Source organism: Hippopotamus amphibius, chromosome 1 (assembly GCF_030028045.1).
Source record: "Hippopotamus amphibius kiboko isolate mHipAmp2 chromosome 1, mHipAmp2.hap2, whole genome shotgun sequence".
Lineage (NCBI taxonomy): Eukaryota > Metazoa > Chordata > Mammalia > Artiodactyla > Hippopotamidae > Hippopotamus > Hippopotamus amphibius.
This window is the reverse complement of record NC_080186.1, coordinates 93,857,263-93,877,082: the sequence shown is the minus strand read 5'-3', so window position 1 is coordinate 93,877,082 and position 19,820 is coordinate 93,857,263. Positions and strand designations below refer to the sequence as shown.

General features: G+C 36.3%; 1 protein-coding gene across 2 annotated transcripts in view; it reads right to left on the bottom strand.

The window, feature by feature from the left end:
• NTNG1 (netrin G1) overlaps positions 1 to 19,820 on the bottom strand; it is a 322,383-nt gene that overhangs the window by 193,697 nt on the left and 108,866 nt on the right. The window lies entirely within an intron of this gene.

The window sequence follows — 19,820 nt, the reverse complement described above, 5'->3', positions numbered from 1 at the left end:
TAAGGTTGCTTCCAAGAGAGACTGGTTTATTTATAAGAATGCAAATTTAAAAAGCCTTCTGGAATTTAGAAAAGGCTTGTCATTTAAAATCCCCATAAATTAGATATGCTCTATTCTATACAACAAACTTTTACATGTTCTTTCTCACAAGATATGCAGCATCAACAATTTGTTAAATGTGATTCTTTTGAAGAAGCCTTTTGAATTTAACCTCTAAGTTCCAGAAAACTATGACCTTAGTCAAATGTATAAAAACACCCTTGATTTTTTGGAAACATATTTGTGCCCAAAATTTACTTTAATATGTTTTGTTTTGTTCAAATTAGTTTTATTGTTATTTTATCAAAGTGTTTTATATAACTTGAGATAAAATTCACATACCATAAAATTAATCATTTTAGAATGAATAATTGAGTGTCATTTCAAACTTTCATAATGTTGTGCAACTACCTTTATCTGGTTTCAAACTTTTCTACCATTCAGTGTAAAACCCTGTACCCATGAAGCAGTTGCTCCCCATTCCCCTCTCCTCCAGCCCCCGGTAACCACCAAGTGTCTTCTCTCTCTATGGATTTAGCTCTTCTGAATGTTACATATACATGGAATCATATAATATGTGACCCTTTGTGCCTATATTTTCAAGATTCACCCACAGTGTACCATACATTAGTACTTTATTCTTTATCTTTTTGAAGTTTATGTAGATTTTTTGTTGTTGTTTGTTTGTTTTTTGGTTTCTGTTTTTTTTGTTTTTTGGAGACAATTCTCAATTCTGTTGTTGCTATTTTTTTAAATTTTATGTTGGAGTAGAGTTGATTAACAATGTTGTGTTAGTTTCAGGTGTACAGCAAAGTAATTCAGTTATACATATACATGTATCTATTCTCTTTCAAGTGCTTTTCCCATTTAGCTTATTACAAAATACTGAGCAGAGTTCCCTGTGCTATGCAGTAGGTCCTTGTTGGTAATCTATTTTAGATATAGCAGTGTGTATATGTCAGTCCCAAACTCCCAATCTGTCCCTCCCCTCCACCCTTCCCCCCTGGTAACCAGAAGTTCATTCTCTAAGTTTGTGAGCCTGTTTATGTAGCACTTTTTTACTCAGTTGAGTATTTTATTTTTCTCTAAAATGTCAGAATTAGCTAACAACTAAGGCTAATTTCAAATGAATACATGATTTCCAGTGCCTGTCTCTTGTTCCATTATTTAAAGCATGTTTCATGTATTTTTTATTTTTTATTTATTTACTTATTTATTTACTTATTTATTTATTTTATTGGCTGCATTGGGTGTTCGTTGCTGCACGCAGGCTTTCTCTAGTTGCAGCGAGCGGGAGCTGATCTTCATTGCTGTGTGAGGGCTTCTCATTGCAGTGGCTTTTCTTGTTGCGGAGCACTTTCTCTAGGCACGTGGGCTTCAGTCGTTGTGGCACATGGGCTGGGCTGCTCCGCGGCATGTGGGATCTTCCTGGACCAGGGCTCGAACCCATGTCCCCTGCACTGGCAGGTGGATTCTTAACTACTATGCCACCAGGGAAGCCCTGTTTCATGTACTTTTAAAAGCATGTTTCATGTATGTTTAGGTCCAACTCTGTAGAAGTGATAAAGGACCATCCCTACTGCCTCAAATCCCTCAAGGATATCAAGCTATTGTAGTCACCTCATATGTGGCCTCTCATATCTCCAACTGCAGAGAGTATAACTGACCAAGGGCCTCAGCTGCTGGGCTCTTAAAACCAACTCTGAGTTTGACCAGGGATTCCACACTTCCCAAGAGCTGCTCTCAGCCAGTGACAGAATGCAGCAGCAACACTAAGGCAACCAGGTCCTGGGAGATGCAGGGCTCCTCTGATGGATGACTGCTTGTTCACAGATCCCCACTGGCTTTATGGAAATGTTCTTAAAACTGTACCATGGTCTAAAACTTTTCCTACCCAACCTCCATTCCTTCTCTCTCTCTCATCCACAGGGGAAGAGCATGGTGATCTGACAACTTTCGCAGCCTCCCCTAGCTTCCTCTCCATTTCCCCTCATGTGAGTTCTCCCCACTAAATCTCTTATATATGTAATCCCATCCTAGTATCTGACTCTTGGAGGACCTGAACTAATGCACCATTAAAAATCAAATCTTAAGAATGACTGATTTTGCCATCGCTTCAACAAGGTAGAAAACAAAATTTAATTGACCTAGGGAAAGTCAGGGAATAATAGGTAATGAATGTGACTGTTAATAATTTCATTATTCATCCAACAATTACCAAGTTTTTACTATGTGTCAGGTACAGTTCTAGGTGCTTGGGATGCAGAGATGAATACGGCCTAGTTTTTGCCCCCTACAACTGCACTGACTGGCAAGGAAGGCAATATACCCTGAACAAACTGAATGGAAGTAGATACCCAGTGTTATGGGAACTCATTCCAAGAAGTAATTGATTTTTCTACAAGAGAAAGGTTTAGCGTGGAGGTTCAGTGATCCGAGCCTTGAAATTGGAGTAGGCGTTCACCATGTGGAGAAGGTAAGAGGAATAGTTTCCAATCAGAGGGTAGAGCAGAAGCAAAGGCAAGAAAGTAGACAAGTATGTGGGTTACACGCGAAGGGATGAATAGCAGGTGGGGCCAGAAATTAAAGTGATTTGGGGGAGGGCGGCGACAGAACCCAGAAAGCAGAAACTGTTGCCATGATGAGACAGAGATTGACTACTGTGCTGAAGTCTAGTAAATAAAAGTCTGGATGCACTGTTTTCCTCCTTACACAAGGGAGGATGTAATCATCAAGTATGTATAGAGTCTCCTTAGTATGAAATCAGATTTACAGCAGAAGCTGTGAAGGACAAAAAGGAAAAGAGCTGATCCCTTCCCTTGATGTACATGAGACTTCATAGACATGTATAGTAACTGGAGAATGAAACAAAATTAGTTAATATCTATATCTTTTTTATTAAAATATAGTTGGTTTGCAATGTTATATTAGTTTCAGGTGTATACCATAGATTATACTCCATTTAAAATTATTACAAAATAATGGCTGTATTTCCCTGTGCTGTACAACATATCCTTGTTGCTTATTTACTTTGTACACGTAGTCCATATCTCTTAATTCCATACCCCTATCTTGCTCCTCCTCCCTCCCCTCTCCCTACTGGTAACCACTAGTTTGTTCTCTGTATCTGTGAGTCTGTTCCTGTTTTGTTATATATATTCATTGGTGTTATTCTTTAGACTCCACATATAAATGATATCATACAGGATTTGTCTTTCTCTGACTTATTTCACGGAGTATAACATTCTCTAGATCCATCCATGTTACTGCAAAGAGCACAATTTCATTTTTTTTTTTTATGGCTGAGTAATTTGTGTGTGTGTATGTGTGTACAGCACTATGCTGTACACCTGAAACTAATATAACATTGCATACCAACTATATATTTTTTAAAAGATATAGATATTAACTAATTTTGTTTCATTCTCCAGTTACCATACAACCCTATCAAGTCTCATGCACATCAAGGGTAGGGATCAGACCTTTTCCTTTTTGTCCTTCACAGCTGCTGATGTAAATCTGATTCCATCTTTATCCATTCATCTGTGGATGGACACCTGGGTTGCTTCCACATCTTAGCTACTGTAAGTAATGCTGCTATGAACATTGGGGTGCATGTATCTTTTTGAATTAGTATTTTCGCATCTTTTCAAATATACACCCAAGAGTGGAAATGCTGGGTCATATTATAGTTCTTAGTTTTTTGAGAAAACTCCAGACTGCTTTCCACAGTGGATGCACCAATTTACACTCTCACCAACACTGTAAAAGGAATACAAGGATTCCCTTTTCTCCACGTTCTTGCCAACATTTATTATTTGTAGACTTTCTGATGTTAGGCATTCTGACAAGTGAGAGGAGATATCTCATTGTGGCTTTGATTTGCATTTCTCTAATATTTAGTGATACTGAGCATCTTTTCATGTGCCTGTTAGCTATCTATATATCTTCTTTGGAAAAATGTCTGTTCAGGTCTTCTGTCCATTTTTTATTGGGTTGATTTTTTTTCTTTTTTGATATTGAGTTGTATGAGCCGTTTATATATTTTGGATATTAGCCCCTTATCAGTCATGTCATTTGCAAATATTTTCTCCCCTTTAGTAAGTTGTCTTTTCATTCTTTTATGGTTTCCTTTGCTGTGTAAAAGCTTTTAAATTTAGGTCCCATTTGCTTATTTTTTAAAATTTCTTTTGCCTTAGGAGACAAATCCAAAAAAAAAAAAATATTGCTATGATTTATGTCAAAGAGTGTTCTGCCTATGTTCTTTCCTAGGAGTTTTATAGTTTCAGGTATTACATTTAGGTCTTTAAGCTATTTGAGTTTATTTTTGTATATGGTGTGAGGAAATATTCTAATCTAATTGTTTTACATGTAGCTGTCCAGTTTTCCCAGCACCACTTATGAAGAAACTTTTTCTCCATTGTATAGTCTTGCCTCTTTTGTCATAGGTTAACTGACCATAGGTGCATGGGTTTACTTCTGGGCTCTCTATTTTGCTCTGTTGATCTATGTGTCTTGTATCTGTGCCAGAACAATGCTGTTTTGGTTACTGCAGCTTTGTAGTATAATCTGACAGTCAGGGAGCATGATGCCTCCAGCTTTGCTCTTCTTTTTCATGATTGCTTTGGCAAATCAGGGTCTTTTGTGGTCTCATATAAATTTTTTTTTAAGCTTTGAATTATGTTTTATTCAGTGGGACGAAGCCTCTTGGATAGCTCTGAGGGACTTCTCTGAAGAGGCAAGGGGGGAACCAGGATATGTAGGAGTTTTTGCAACAAAGACCAGGAAGTCGGAACATGAAAAGTTTACTGTTTCATATAAATTTTAAGATTACTTGTTCTACTTCTGTGAAAAATGTCCTGAGCACTTTTATAGGGCTTGCATTAAAACTGTGGATTGCTTTGGGTAGTATGGACATTTTAACAATATTCATTCTTCCAATCCAAGAACATGGGATATCTTTCCATTTCTTTGTATCATTTTCAGTTTCCTTCATCAATGTTTTACAGTTTTCAGAGTATAGGGGTTTTACCTTCTTGGTTAACTTTGTTACTAGGTATTTTATTCTTCCTGATGGGATTTTAGATAGGACTGGTTTTTTGTTTGGGGTTTTTTGGCTTTCTCTTTCTGATAGTTCACTATTAGTGTGTAGAAAAACAACAGATTTCTATATATTAATCTTGATCCTGCAACTATACTGAATTCATTTATTAGCTCTAATAACTTTTTGGTGGAGAAGTTTGGATTTTCTGTATATAGTAGCATGCCATCTATAAATAGTGACAGTTTTACTCCTTTCCTTCCAATTTGGATGCCTTTTATTTCTTTTCCTTGTCTGATTGCTATGGCTAGGACTTCCAGTACTATGTTAAATGGACGTGATGGGAGTGGGCATCCTTGTCTTTTTCCTGATTTTAGAGGAAAGGCTTTTTCCAGCTTTTTACCATTGAGTATGATGTTAGCTGTGGGTTTGTCATAAATGGCCTTTATTATGTTGAGATATGATCCCTCTATACCAAGTTTGATGAGAGTTTTCATAATAAATGGATATTGAATTTTATCTATATTTTATTTTGTTAGAAAATATTTCAGGTGGTTATTATGATTATATATAGTGCATTCTATATTCCAAGCTCTGTTTTTTAATACAGAAGCCACTAGATGCTGGGGGAGCCACAAGAAAAGAAGAAAGAACATCTCCTCTGTCCTTGGAGTGCATTGTTTGTGGGCAGAATAACTAAAGGAAGCACAGCTATGTGGTAAGAGCTATGAAAATGAAGATTTCTGGGTTCTCAGGGAACACAGAGGCACATTTATTTATCTCACAGGTGGGAGTGGGTGATGAAGGGGTGGTCAGGAAGCTTCCCAGAAGAAGTGTCTAAGCTGAGACTCAGTGCAGCAACCTTTATATAAATCAAATGCTGAACAATAAATGTTCAAAATAATTTCACTGTCATGCTAATGTTACTCTAATGCTCTCACAGAATCAAGTGTGAATTCCTCTGCCAACATATCAAGTTGTCAGTGGGAGATAACTTGTCTCAAGTGCTTTCCTATTTATTGCCCAGAGAAAACTCTCATGTGGCAAAATATGTTTGATTCTCTCTAAAGTTCCTAGGTGTGGTTTTCATCTAGACAACATGTCTCCACTCTGGCTGCTCCTCTAAACCCTTCTCTTACCAGCTAGGAGACTGAAGGAAGTTATTTAACTGCTTGTGCCTCAGTTTACTCATCTGTAAAATGGGCATGTTATGTGCCTACCGTATAGGGTTCTGTGAGGTACAAATGAATTAATTAAATACAAATGGTCCCTGGCACAAGGCAAATGCTACACAATTGTTTCAAATTGTTACTATTGCCCTTACTTAGTGTTGAAATTCAATTCTACCTATACTACCAAGTCTATCCAAATAGCATGCTCACTTTACTTTCTTGAAGTCTGATGGTACTTTTTACATTCTCTCTAGACATTTAACACATAATACCTCAAAATGTTACTTTTTGTTTTCCCAGAATGAGCCCTGAAGACAGCCTGCCTGGGTTAGAACCCCAGCACCAACTTCTTGTGGCCTTGGGAAAATTACTCTTCAGACCCAAGTCCCTCATTTGTAAACTGTAAAAATAATACCCATCTGAATGGGTTCTTGTACAAATTTAGTGGAAAAATTACAGACCTAAAGTTTTCTACAGGGTGGGTAGCACATAAGAGCTTACTAAATGTTTGATATTAATAAATTGTAATTTCTGAGCGCACAGAGCTGTGCCTTAATTCTCAAATTCCCAGCACCTAGTGTAGCTGCTAAAGCATAAATTATCATCATTGATAAAATTCAGGAGAGAAGTTAAAAACATTGTCAGAAAAAAATTTATTGGGAAGTAAAATGACAAAGGTTGGTGGGTTTATATATCATGTACTCAGTTTATTTACTATAGATTCAGTGACCACCACCTGGGGCTATGGGCTACATGCCTATGAGTGATATGCAGTCACTAAGATCCCACAAACTAACATCTATAAACATAACACATTATAAGGAAGTATGTAATTCATTTTCCAAATTGAAAAAAAATTAGAACGATGAGAAAAAAAAAACTCTCTTCATCTCTTCAGTATTCATTCAGCACCTACTACATCACAGTACGTGAATCACAGTAAGAGGCACTTCCATGGAAGACTTCGTGGCAAGAAGCAAGGGACAGAGGGCAGGAACGGCTGTTGTTCCAGCTCCCTCCTGCGCCTTGTATTTAAAAAACAAAAGCAAAGCAGAGCAATCCTCTCTACCACCAAGAAGAAAAAAAATCCACCACCGACAAAATTAACTATGTTGCTTTATATTTTGCATTTCCAAAGAGAGCTCTAGTACAGTCCCCTTAACAATTCTTAGAGATGTGTGTGAGCCTTTAATAACTTTAGGGAGTTTACCATAGCTTGCCCTTATTCACAAACCAATCCTTTCTTCCACCAGGATTGACACCTCCTGAGTCACAGTGGTTCTCCCAGTTCCATACCTTCTCTTCCACATCACTCAGTGGCTCTCTTCCCCGATTCCTCTCACACCTTGCCACCCTGCTCGAAATCCCGTCTTGACATCTGTCAGCTTCTGGGTCACCCACACCACTTAGCGTGGCCTGATACTGTTCCTCAAAAAAGTGAATAAAAAGCAATAACCTTCATAAAAAGGGGAAAATGATACACATTTCATTTCTTTACTAAGAAATGAGAAATTATTGATCTTTGCTTCTTATCACCATGCAAAAAGCAAGCTGCTTGAAAAACAATGAGAGTAAGGGATATGCTAAGCAATTTTAAGTATTTATGATGCTTTAGATTAGTTGTGTCCTATAGACAATTTTACTAGAGCTTTTAAGTGCTTCCGACTTTAGTGCTTTAAATTGCTTAAGCATTTATACTTAATGGTTATATGGTAATGCCTACTCTCTTAATACAGCAGCATTGAAAGACAAATTTATATATTACATATCACTTTTTTTATGTTATCTTTTTTCTTTTTTTTCTCATTTATTTAGTTATTTATTTTTTTAGGTACACCAAGTTCAATCATCTGTATTTATACACATATCCCCGTATTCCCTCCCTCCCTTGACTGCCCCCCCACCGTCCCCATCCCAGTCCTCTAAGGCATCAACCATCCTCGAGTTGAACTCCCTTTGTTATGCAGCAGCTTCCCACTGGCTATCTATTTTACAGTTGGTAGTATATATATGTCTGTGCTACTCTCTCACTACGTCTCAGCTTCCCCTTCACCCCCCCGCCCCCCCAAACCTCGAGTTCTCCAGTCCATTCTCTGTATCTGCGTCCTTGTTCTTGTCTTGTCACTGAGTTCATCAATATCATTTTTAGATTCCGTTTACATATCACTTTTAAAGATTGGTTTTTCCAGTGACTTGGTGAACACTATCAAGTCTCAACATCAGTCCTCAACAACTCTTCTTTAAATACAGATTAACTTTCACTTGCTCAACTATGTACATATGGGGGAAATAGGTCCTTCTGGGAGTTTGTGGCTGACTCGGAGGGTTTTTTGGGTATTCCATAGAGCCAGGCAAAAATACGAAAATAACCTTCCTAAGGGTGAACTTCCTTGTAATCTTGCTCTGTGTACCTATGGGAATTCACTGCAACAAAATGCCCTTGAGTGCTGATTTGAATGCTATTTTCCCAGTGGAATTCTTTGTAAAATGTTCATTTATTAACCATCAATGATGCTAATGTATCAGCCCAGCAAAGAGCTAAAAAGTTGTGGAGCAAATACAGAGTCATTAGTTTATAATACAAACTCCTCCGGGATGAAACAATGCCTATTATTCCATGTTCTGAAAGGAGCTACAGAGAAGGAAACACTTTGTTGCATAAAAAAAGATTATTCAAAAAAAAATACTGAGCAATCTATTTTAGTCCCTTTAAGAATAATATTAATAGTATTACTACTAATATTATTATTCAAAAAGCTAAACAATACTTGTTATTGATGGTAGTAAGTAACTGGGTCATTTGTAAAGGCATGGTATTGACACAAGGAAGTGCTCAATAAATACTTGTTGGAGAGTCACTTAAAATCACCAAGGATGTTTTACCTGAGCTGATTTCCATTTGACTTTTAAAAGTTCTCTACATCACTATTTGGTCAGAGGGAATTTTAACTAGAAGAGACGGTTTTAGCTTAAAACTCTGAATCATTGTTTTTAGAACAGGTACTAAACTTGACAGAACAAGGTCTTACCTCCCCGTAATTCCCTCTTTTCATTAATGTCATTTTTTTCAATGCATTTAAAAGACAGTGCATGCCCTAGATTCTGAAGTCACTAATATATATTCATGAGCCAAACATGACTGGAGTGTTATCCTGCAAAGCTCTATACCTTATCATGTTCTTGTCTCAGATTAGTAGCGCTTTTTTGACCCAAAGATGGGAAATGTCTATTTAACCAGACTCAGGAGAGTCAGTACTTCTCTGTGTCTTATCCTTATACATGATGACTTCACCTCCATTACCTAATTTTCATTAAATTTAAATGTATATGAAAATAACTACTGTGATAGAATATATCAGTTTGATATTATAATTAAATTATTTAGCACTCATTCATCTGCAGGTTGGGTTTATTGAGGTTTTTGGTGTCTGCCAGTTACTAACATGTTTTTGTTGTTTTAAATACAACTCAGTGTATGGCATTAATTACTCATAAACTGAATCTGGAATAAAATAGAAAAAGGAAAACTTGGAGGATTTAAACAAAAGTAATAAATGCTGGAGGAGGATAAAATTGTTTAGATCAGACTTGTTGGCTTTCAACTGGTTTTGTCTGATAATAATGCTTATGATCTCAATTAAAATATATTTTAAATTGATTTATATTACCTGGAGAACAAAATCGTTATCTGTATCTGTATAAACAAAGTGAGTGTAACTATTTAAATTTTCTTAGTTTTAGATTTATGTGTAAATATTGTTGTCTACTTTTTTTTTTTTTTTTTTTTGTCTGAGTTGGGTTTTTGTTGCTGTGTGCGGGCTTTCTCTAGTTGCGGTGAGCGGGACCTACTCTTCCTTGCAGTGCACAGGCTTCTCATTGCAGTGGCTTCTCTTGTTGCAGAGCATGGGCTCTAGGTGCACAGGCTTCAGTAGTTGTGGTGCACAGGCTCAGCAGTTATGGCTTGTGGGCTCTAGAGCACAGGCTCAGTAGTTGTGGCCCACGGGCTTAGTTGCTCCACAGCATGTGGGATCGTCCCACACCAGGGATCAAACCCGTGTCCCCTGCATTGGCAGGCAAATTCTCAACTACTGCACCACCAGGAAAGTCCCTGTTGCCTACTTTTTGTGGTAAGCAATTTACCTTTCAAACCCTTTTGGTTGTATATGCAGAACAACTCCTGTTGCTTAATAAGTTCCTTGTACTTGACATGAACTCGTTTGGTGTGTAGTTAATTTTCTCATTATTAGAATCATCTCATAAGTTATATGCTGTTGTAGATAAAGGATATACTTTAGCTATATGAGGGTCTTCAGCTAAAATAAATCATATATTTTGCAATTAAAGCAAACACAAAACCATGCTAACTTGTCTTTTTTTCAAAGCATACACTATCACTGAAAAACTTAATTTTTAAAGAAATATGTCAGACTTTGACAAGGAAGAGGGAGTAATACTGTACTTTAGAGAGTCAAGTCAATGCATTCCTATTAATATGCTTCATTGAGGAAGTGAACAAAGTTTATTTTGGAGGTGAATGCAACTCCAAATTATGAACTGTTAATAAACAATCCTTCTGCCAGTGTAATTAATAACAGAAATATTAGTAAATGCATATTGAATGCTATATATTACTTGTTTACTTCAATCATCATAACACACTTATTCTTCCCATTTCCAAATGAGGAAACTGAGTCTTAGAAATGTTATGTAATTTTATGAGTTTGCTGAGATGAGAGTTCAAAAAGCTTAGTTTCAAACTGAGACCTGTCTAATTACAAAGCTTGAGATTTGAAATCACTTGGTGAATGAGGAAATAAGCCAACCATAGCAATCTGCAATGGGATTTTCATATTTTAAAAAACTATTTGCAGAAGCGATAAAATAATTTTGATTAAAGCATGAAAAACTCAGCATAAGTGACAGGTCATAAAATGGTAAGAAAATAATATTATATGGCTAAGTGAGTGAACACATTGTTTGTTTTCTTTTAAAAAAAGTAATCTGCTGTTTTACATCTGTCTTTTTGCTTAAGGTGACTTGGATTTGGTTTTCACCAATTTAGAATAATTTGCTGTACAGAAGCCCAGGTTGAAATAAAATGGCAGTTGATGATATTTTTCATATTGGCATACTTTGTGTAATATTCAGTGGCTTTTCAATGGCATTTGGAACGTGAATAGAAATTACAGAGCCAGCTATCCCAAAAGCAAAACAACTGTTTAGACCACCATTGTGAAGCCATCAATAAAAAACTGCTTTAAAGCTGCTGATTTTCTACATGCTTAGTTAAATTTATGATATTTCAAGGCAGAAGTCTGAAGAAAGAAAGGTGAAGAAGGACACTCCTCTCAAAAGAAGTGTCAGGGAAACTGCTAAATATTCTAAAGACATAAAATGTAACATGCATAAGAGTTTTACTTCATACCAGTACGTTTGTGCTACAGAGATAGAAGGAATGACTGACACCCTAGTCTCTCATGGTCAACCAAGGGCCTCATTCATTCATTTGTTCATTCAATAAATATAGTTTTGAACACATTTCATGTATCAGATGTTCTTCTAGGTGTTTGGGATAAAGATTAATGGAGGAGGGGGGTCCTATGTAGGCCTTGTCATCATGGAGTTGTCTTCATTTGGGTAGACAGCCAATAAACAAGAAAATAAGTATACAATATATCATGGAGCAGTAATTACCATGGGGAAAAAAAAAAGAGTGGGGTAAAAAGAACTGGATATGCTATGGTGAAAATGGGGATACTATTTTTCTTGGGTAATCAATTAAGTTCTTACTGACAAGGTAACAAGTGAGCAGAGAATTGAGGAAAATGAGAGTGAGCATTTATAGATTCTGGAGTTAAAAAATTCCATGCAGAGAGAATAGCAAGCAAAAAGGCCCTGGGGTGAAGTCATACTTGGGTGTGTAGTACAAACCAAGAAGTGGCTTATGGGTTGCAAACTAAGCAAAGCATCATCTAATAGGAGATAAAGGCAGAGAGGTAGTTGAGCCACCACAAAGTGTTTGACTTTTATTTATTAGAGATAAGAAAACATTGGAAAATATTTTAACAGAGGACTAGAATATACACCTTACATTTTAAAAGAATTTTTAGATCCTCTACCCATTTTTAAATCAGATTATTTTGTTTTGTTTTTTTGCGTGTGTTGAGCTGTGTGAGTTCTTTACATATTTTGTATATTAACCCCTTATCAGATATATGATTTGCAAATATATTCTCCCATTTGGTAAGTTGCCTTTTCATTTTGTTGATGGTTTCCTTCTCTGTGCAGAAGACTTTTAGTTTGATGTAGTCCCATTTGCTTATTTTTGTTTCCTTTGCCTTTGGAGTCAAAAAAAACCAAAAAAATCACTAAAACTGATGTCAAGGAGCTTACCACATATGTTTTCGTCTACAAATTTTATGGTTTCAGGTCTTATGTTCAAGTCTTTAATCCATTTTGAGTTAATTTTTGTGTATGGTATAAGATAGTCATCTAGTCTCACTCTTTTGCACGTGGCTGTCCTGTTTCCCTAATACCATTTACTGAAGAGATTGTCCTTTACCTATGTATGTTCTTGGCTCATTTGTTGTAAATTAATTGTCCATATATTTGTGGATTTATTTCTGTGCTCTCTATTCTGTTCCATCAATCTATGAGTCTGTTTTTATGCCAGTTCCATACTGTTTTGATTACTGTAGCTTTGTAGCATAGTTTAAAATCAAAGAGTATGATACCTCCAGCTTTGTTCCTCTTTCTCAAGATTGCTTTGGCTATTCTGGATCTTTTGTGGCTCCATACAAATTTTAAAAGTCTTTGTTCTAGTTCTGTAAAAAGAGCCATTGGACTTTTGCTGGGATTGCATTAACAACATTAATTCTTATAGTCCATAAGCATGTAATATCTTTCCATTTATTTGTGTCTTCTTCAATTTCTTTCATCAATGTCTTACAGTTTTCAGTGAATAGGTCTTTTGCCTCCTTGGTTACATTTATCCTTAGCAATTTTATTCTTTTGATGTAATTTTAAGTGGGACTGTTTTCTTAATTTCTCATCCTGGTAGTTATATAGTATATAGAAATGCCACAGATTTCTATATATTGATTTCGTTTGCTGCAACTTAACTGAATTTATTTATTAGTTCCAACAGTTTTTCGATGGAATCATTATGATTTTCTATATATAATATGATGCCATCTGCAAATAATGAGTTTTACTTCTTTTCCATTTTGGATGCCTTTCATTTCTTTTTCTTGTCTGATTACTGTGGCTAGGACTTCCAATACTGTGTTTAAAAAGTGGTGAGAGTGTGCCAGTATTATTTTGTTTTGTTCCTGATCTTAGAGGAAAAGCTTTCAGCTTTTCACCATTGAGCATGACGTTAGCTGTGGGTTCGTCATAGATGGCCTTTATTATGTTGAGGTACCCGCTTTCTTCTATACCTACTTTCTTGAGAGTTTCCTCTAGGCCCACTTTGTTAAGCATTTTTTTTTAATCATAAAGCAATGTTGAATTTTGTCAAATGCTTTTTTTGAATCTACTGAGATGATAATTTGATTTGTATCCTTCATTTTGTTAATACGCTGTAACATGTTGCTTGATTTATAGATGTTGAACCATCTTTTCATCCCTAAAGTAAATCTCATTTGATCATGGTGTATTATCCTTTAATGTATTACTTAATTCTACTTGGTAATATTTTGTTGAAGATTTTTGCATCTGCGCTCATCAGAGGTATTGGCCTGTAATTTTCTTATAGTGTGTGTGAAAAAAAAATCCTTGTTCAGTTTTGGTATCAAAGTAATGCTGGCCTTATAAAATGAAAGAAGACATACACACGGCCAACAGGCATATGAGAAGATGTTCAACATCACTAGTTATCAGGGAAGTGCAAATAAAAACTACAATGAGATACCGCTTCATACCTGTTGCAATAGCTATTATTAAAAAGACAATAAATAACAAGTGTTTGAGAGGATGTGGAGGAAAGGGAACCTTCATACTGTTGGTCAGAATGTAAACTGGTGCAAACATTATGGAAAATAGTATGGAGATTCCTCATAAATTTAAGAATAGAACTACCATATGATCCAGGAATTCCACTTTTGTGTATTTATCTGAAGAATAAAACACTAATTCAAAAAGATATATGCATTCTTATGTTCACTGCAGCATTATTTACAATAGCCAAGATATGGAAAAACCTAAGTGTACATTGATGGATGAATAGTTGAAGATGTGAGACATATATATACATATACACATGTATATATACATATATATAATGGAATATATACTCAGTCATAAGAGAAGAAGGAAATCTTGTCATTTATGACAATGTGCATGGACCTTGAGGGTATTATGCTAAGGGAAATAAATCAGAGGAAGAAAGACAAATACTATATGATCTCACTTATATGTGGAATCCAAAAAACAAAACAAAACAACCAAACTCATAGATACAGAGAACAGATTAGTGGTTACCAGAGGGGAAGGAGGTTGGGGAGAGGGTGAAATGGGTGAAGGGAATAAAATGTAAGATGATGGATGATAACTAGATTTACAGTGGTAATTACTTTGTAGTGTATACATATATCAAACTATAATGTTGTATACGTGTAATTTATGTAATGTTACTTGCCAATTTTATCTCAATTTAAAAAAAAAAGACTGCAGAGAGCAAGGGTGGAAACAGTGAGAACAGACAGGAAATTACTGTGATTAGCCACATGGGTAATGATAGTGGCTTGGATGGTTGGATTTTAGATGTATTTGTTGAACTGGATGTGGTAAAGACAAGACTCCAAGGTTTTGGATGTGATGAGGAGAGTTGATAAAGAGAGGACTCCAAGCTTTTTGCCATAAGCAACTGGCAGAATGGTGTTGCATTGAACTAGGGATGTCTGTGGGTTCAGTGGTTTGGGGAAGGAAGTGGGAATTGAAAACTTTGTCTAAGGTAAGTTTGAAATGAAGTAGGCAGTAAGTCTGGAGTTCAGTGGTGAGGACTGGGTTTCAGCTATTTATATGGGGCTTATCCACATATAATTGACATTTAAAGCCATAAGACTTGTTTGCCAGGAATACAAGTAGAGATAGAGAAGAAAGAGACTTCACCTTGAGAGGGGAAGCCAGCAAAAGAAAGTGAGAAAGACTGAGGAGAGAACCAAGAGACAGGGGTCCAAAAAGTCAAGTGAAGAAAGGTTTCAAGAAGGGAGAAGTAATCAGTTGAGACCAATGTGTCAATAAATCAAGAAAGATGAAGTCTGAGATCTCACCATTGAATCTAACAATGTGGAGATACATGGTGATATCGACAAGAATTGATTTGTTAGAATGGTGGGGACAAAAGAATGATTAGAGTGGTTAGAGAAAGAATGGAATAAAAGGAAGTAGAGAAAGTCAGTATAGACAACTTTTTCAAGGAGCTTGGTTATAAGAAGAAATAAAGAAATGGGGCAATGGCTAGAGGAAAATATGATGTTAAGGGACTTTTTTTTTAAGATGGGATATATTTTAGCATACTTACATAAACGGTATTAGAAAGTGATAATGTATGAGAAAAAGGGTAGCATATCTGCAGCAATGTCTTTTGGTGAAGGGGGTGGGATCCATTCATGTAGAGAGAAGTTAGTCTCAGATAGAATAGGGGATAATTCACCCACAGTGATGGAGAGAAGGGCAAAGTTTGGGGGCTAGATGCAGGAATATTGTTAGACATGGTGCTGGGAATTTGTGGAAACTGGGCTCTTTTATGGTTAGCAAAGTGCCTTTTGTGCTTACATTCTAGTCAAGGACAGAGAGAAATAAGCAGGCAATCAAGGACTTACTGGAGGAAGAGAGTCTAGAAGTCAGTGTATGTGTGGTTGGTGTGTGCTCACAGGGAAGAAAAGATGGCTGAGGGGCTGAGTGCTCAAGGTTACGCAAGCTGCATGTTCAGAGCCCTTGCGGCAAGAGAGTGGAGGACACTCTGGGGACTGAAAATAGCTGCAGAGATCATGGCTGGAAAGAGGTGCTAGAAATGGAGAGGCTCAATAAGACTTGAGAGGATTATATAAGCTTGAGAAATATTTGGAAGTCAGCATGGATACAACATAGTAGTGAATTGACTATCAGGGATAAGTATGAGGGGAAGAGAAGAGCTACAGCTGACACCCAGGTTCTAGCTTTAGCACTGGGTTTATGTTGATACTGGTATTAGCTTAGTGACCTCTGTTCATGCTTTACCTCTATGCAAATCTGACTTCTGCTTTCGCATCCAATGTATGCCCTATCTCCCTATGAGCGCCTTCTCTTACTCTTCCAGCCCGCACTGATCTTTCTTGAATAACAGTGGGAATTGCTAATATTGGTTGAATGTCTTCTGTATGTCAGGCATGCTACTTGGTTTTTAACACGTATCATCTCATTAATTTCTATTACAGCCCCAAGAGGTAGGTCTTGTTATCTCTTTTTACAAATAAAAAAATCGAAGCTCAGTGTAGACATTTTCACAAAGATCTAAATGTCTCCCAAATCCATGATGAATTGATCAAGTTAAATAACTGAAGAGCAGTTTCTAAATGTCTAGTCTGTAGTTTTGGTACGTTGTACCACGATGTGTCTGACTACAGTGAGACTGTGATTAATCGAGGTGCAATCAACACCCTTTTAACTCACCATAGCACTCTGAACATAGTGGGAATTCAATAAATGTCAACAGAAAGTGATGAAAATCTGTGGATGAGACCCCAAATCTTGAAACTTTATGTAAACCGATGGTTTTCACTAAAACATGTTCAGAGAGGGTGGGGGACCCAAAAAGCACTCTAATTGGGCTGAAATGCTAACAAGATTATAATGTTAATTGAATAACACTTTAAAGATCTAAAAGCAGTCTACACCTCATCTTTCTTTTCATTCTTTTTTGTAACTATTTTTCTCGTCTTATGAATGAGCAAACTGGAATTCACAGGGTTAAATAGCTTTGTTGTGTAACAATAGGTCTAAATTTGGAAAAACTGCACATCCACACATTTTTCTGATATACCATTTACCTTTCACATCGCTATACACTAGTACTTCTCAGTAATCCCCATTTCAGCTAACACATATTGCATATTTACAGGAGAGAAAAAAGATGAATGAAATGCAGAACCTCACATTCTAATAAAAGAAAAAAGATAAGCAGTTAAAAAATCATTCTAAAATACGACACAAGCAATTAGAATTATGTACAAAATACTAACAAAGCACAGAGATTAGAAAGATTAATTTTGCTTGGAGCAAAGGGTAGAGAACTGGAGAAGGTTTCAAACTACCCATTAATTCCAAGATGTAGTCTCAAATACATTGATCATTACTGGACATTGAATTAAAGAGAAGCACTCACGGGTAATAGGCCAATAAGAACATCAAAGAGAATGCTCCAAATTTTTGCTATATTTTCACAGCTCTGCTCTATTTTCTTATATATTTATTAACAAATAATTTCTTATACTTCTAACAAAAGAGGAGCATGATTGAAAGACGTAGAATACATTTGGGGCTCATATTTCTTACTCCTAAAATTGAAAATTTAGTAGAAAGCCATCTGGTTTAGAGTAAGTTATAAACAAATGATGTCAAAATCACTAAGGATCAATACAACCAAATCACCTGACAGAAAGAACTCATTGCTTTTCAGAAATTTCCATGTGACATTTATCTTACTGCCTAGGCTTACAGCCCTGCAAATCTCAACTCACGACAGAGTTTTCAATGCCTATGATTATTCTGTTAATCACACTTAGTTGACTCTTAGTTGACTCCCTTTCAGGAAATCCTCCCACTTCCAGACTCTCACAATTCTAATCCACTGCCAAATTAATAAAATAAAGGAAAGAGAAGTGCTATATTTAAATTTTCATTAATGAAAATCCTCTAATTTCTGGAAAAGTAATTCATAGAGCCTGGAGGGGTGAATTTATAACAGTGTGCCAATGTACAGAGGTACAGACAGATTTCTAGGTTCCTTTCCCAGCACTGATTTGTTATACATTTTAATCAGCTTCTACTCTTCTGTAATTCTTCAGGGAATTCAAGGAGGCAGTATTCTGAGAGAGGACAATGAAACAGAATATTGAAACAATGAGAAACAAAATACAATCATCACACCAGGATTAGTACTTCATGCAACATTCACTCATTTACATATTCATTTGTTTAACAAATATTTGTTGATGCCTGCCGTGCAAGACACTGGAGTGGAGAAAGGTGAGGAAAGACACAGTCAAGGTACTCATCATCTCGTGAGAAAAGCAAATAGGTAAAATTCTCACTGCACCCAAGTCACACAAAATGCTCTGCCTGCATATTTGATCAAAACTTTTCTTTCAGGGAAACAAGTCAGGTGTAACAAGCAGGAATTCTCAAGGGAATTTCACAGGTGCACAAAGGGACGTAAGTGTGGACCTAGCTCTGCCTCAGCCCTCTCTTATCACAAGTGAGGCCAAACATAGAGACCAAATAGAAAAAAATGAGAAAAAAGTGGCCCAAAGATGCCTTAAACTAATACAGAGAAAATGTCGAGAACAGCCAAATAGATGCAAAATGATTTCTATTTTTAAAACTGCCAATGTATAAAGAAATAAAAACAAAGAGCTATAGCCAGGAATTCTCCTCAGAGAATATAGCATGATACAATACAAAAGCCCAAAGAGCACTTATAAAAAATGAAAGGAAAATCCATATACAGTCTTTTAACTTCATAAGGAAAGGATGAGGGGCATTGATTGCCAAAGACTGCCAAGGATTTTACTCTGTAGCTAAATAGCTTAATCCACTAGAACTTTGGGGTTGCTTTTTTAATGAAGCCATCTCTGTAATGAATGGCTCCTTCAACCTTCACAAAGAAAAAAAATGGCAGGGAATGTGTCAACCTCCAATAAATTTTGTGGGAGGTAAGATGATCAATAAGAAGTCTCTCTCACTGTCACCCTACCGAGCAACTGGCTACAGAAATTTGCAACAGGGTGGTAAAATGGTGGTGGGGGTGGGAAGCGGTTAGGAATTCTGAAAAACAAAGGGTGTGTGAATGAGTGTGTGTGTGTATGTGAGTGTGTGTGTGTGTGTGTGTGTGTGTGTGTACAGCCAAAAAGGAAAGAAGGTGGGATGGATCTGTTCAAATAAAGAGAGAGACCTGGAATTCTAGATTAATCTCCTGTCATCTACTGATACCTATCAAACAAGATAGTTTAGTATCTATAATTCCTTGAAATGTTTCAACAAATTATAAGAAGACTCCTAAGAGAAACAGTAAAATACATCTTTTAAAAAAGATGAGTTTCAGAATATGTAATTAAGATGTTTGGGTCATGATTTATTGTCATTATACCTTATTTCTATTTTTTTCAAAATCCCACAACAATACTCAAATCCATCCCCTGACTCTTGAATACTCAAATATTACAATGAATGTTAAAATGAATTTTTTTTCATAAAATTAATAAAGACAAGTGCCATAAGCATAACTCTCAAATACATCCTTCCCACAGGGAATATCTGGGATTGCTCCAGGTTATAAAGCTGGTAAGGAGACAAGAAGTGCTAAGTGG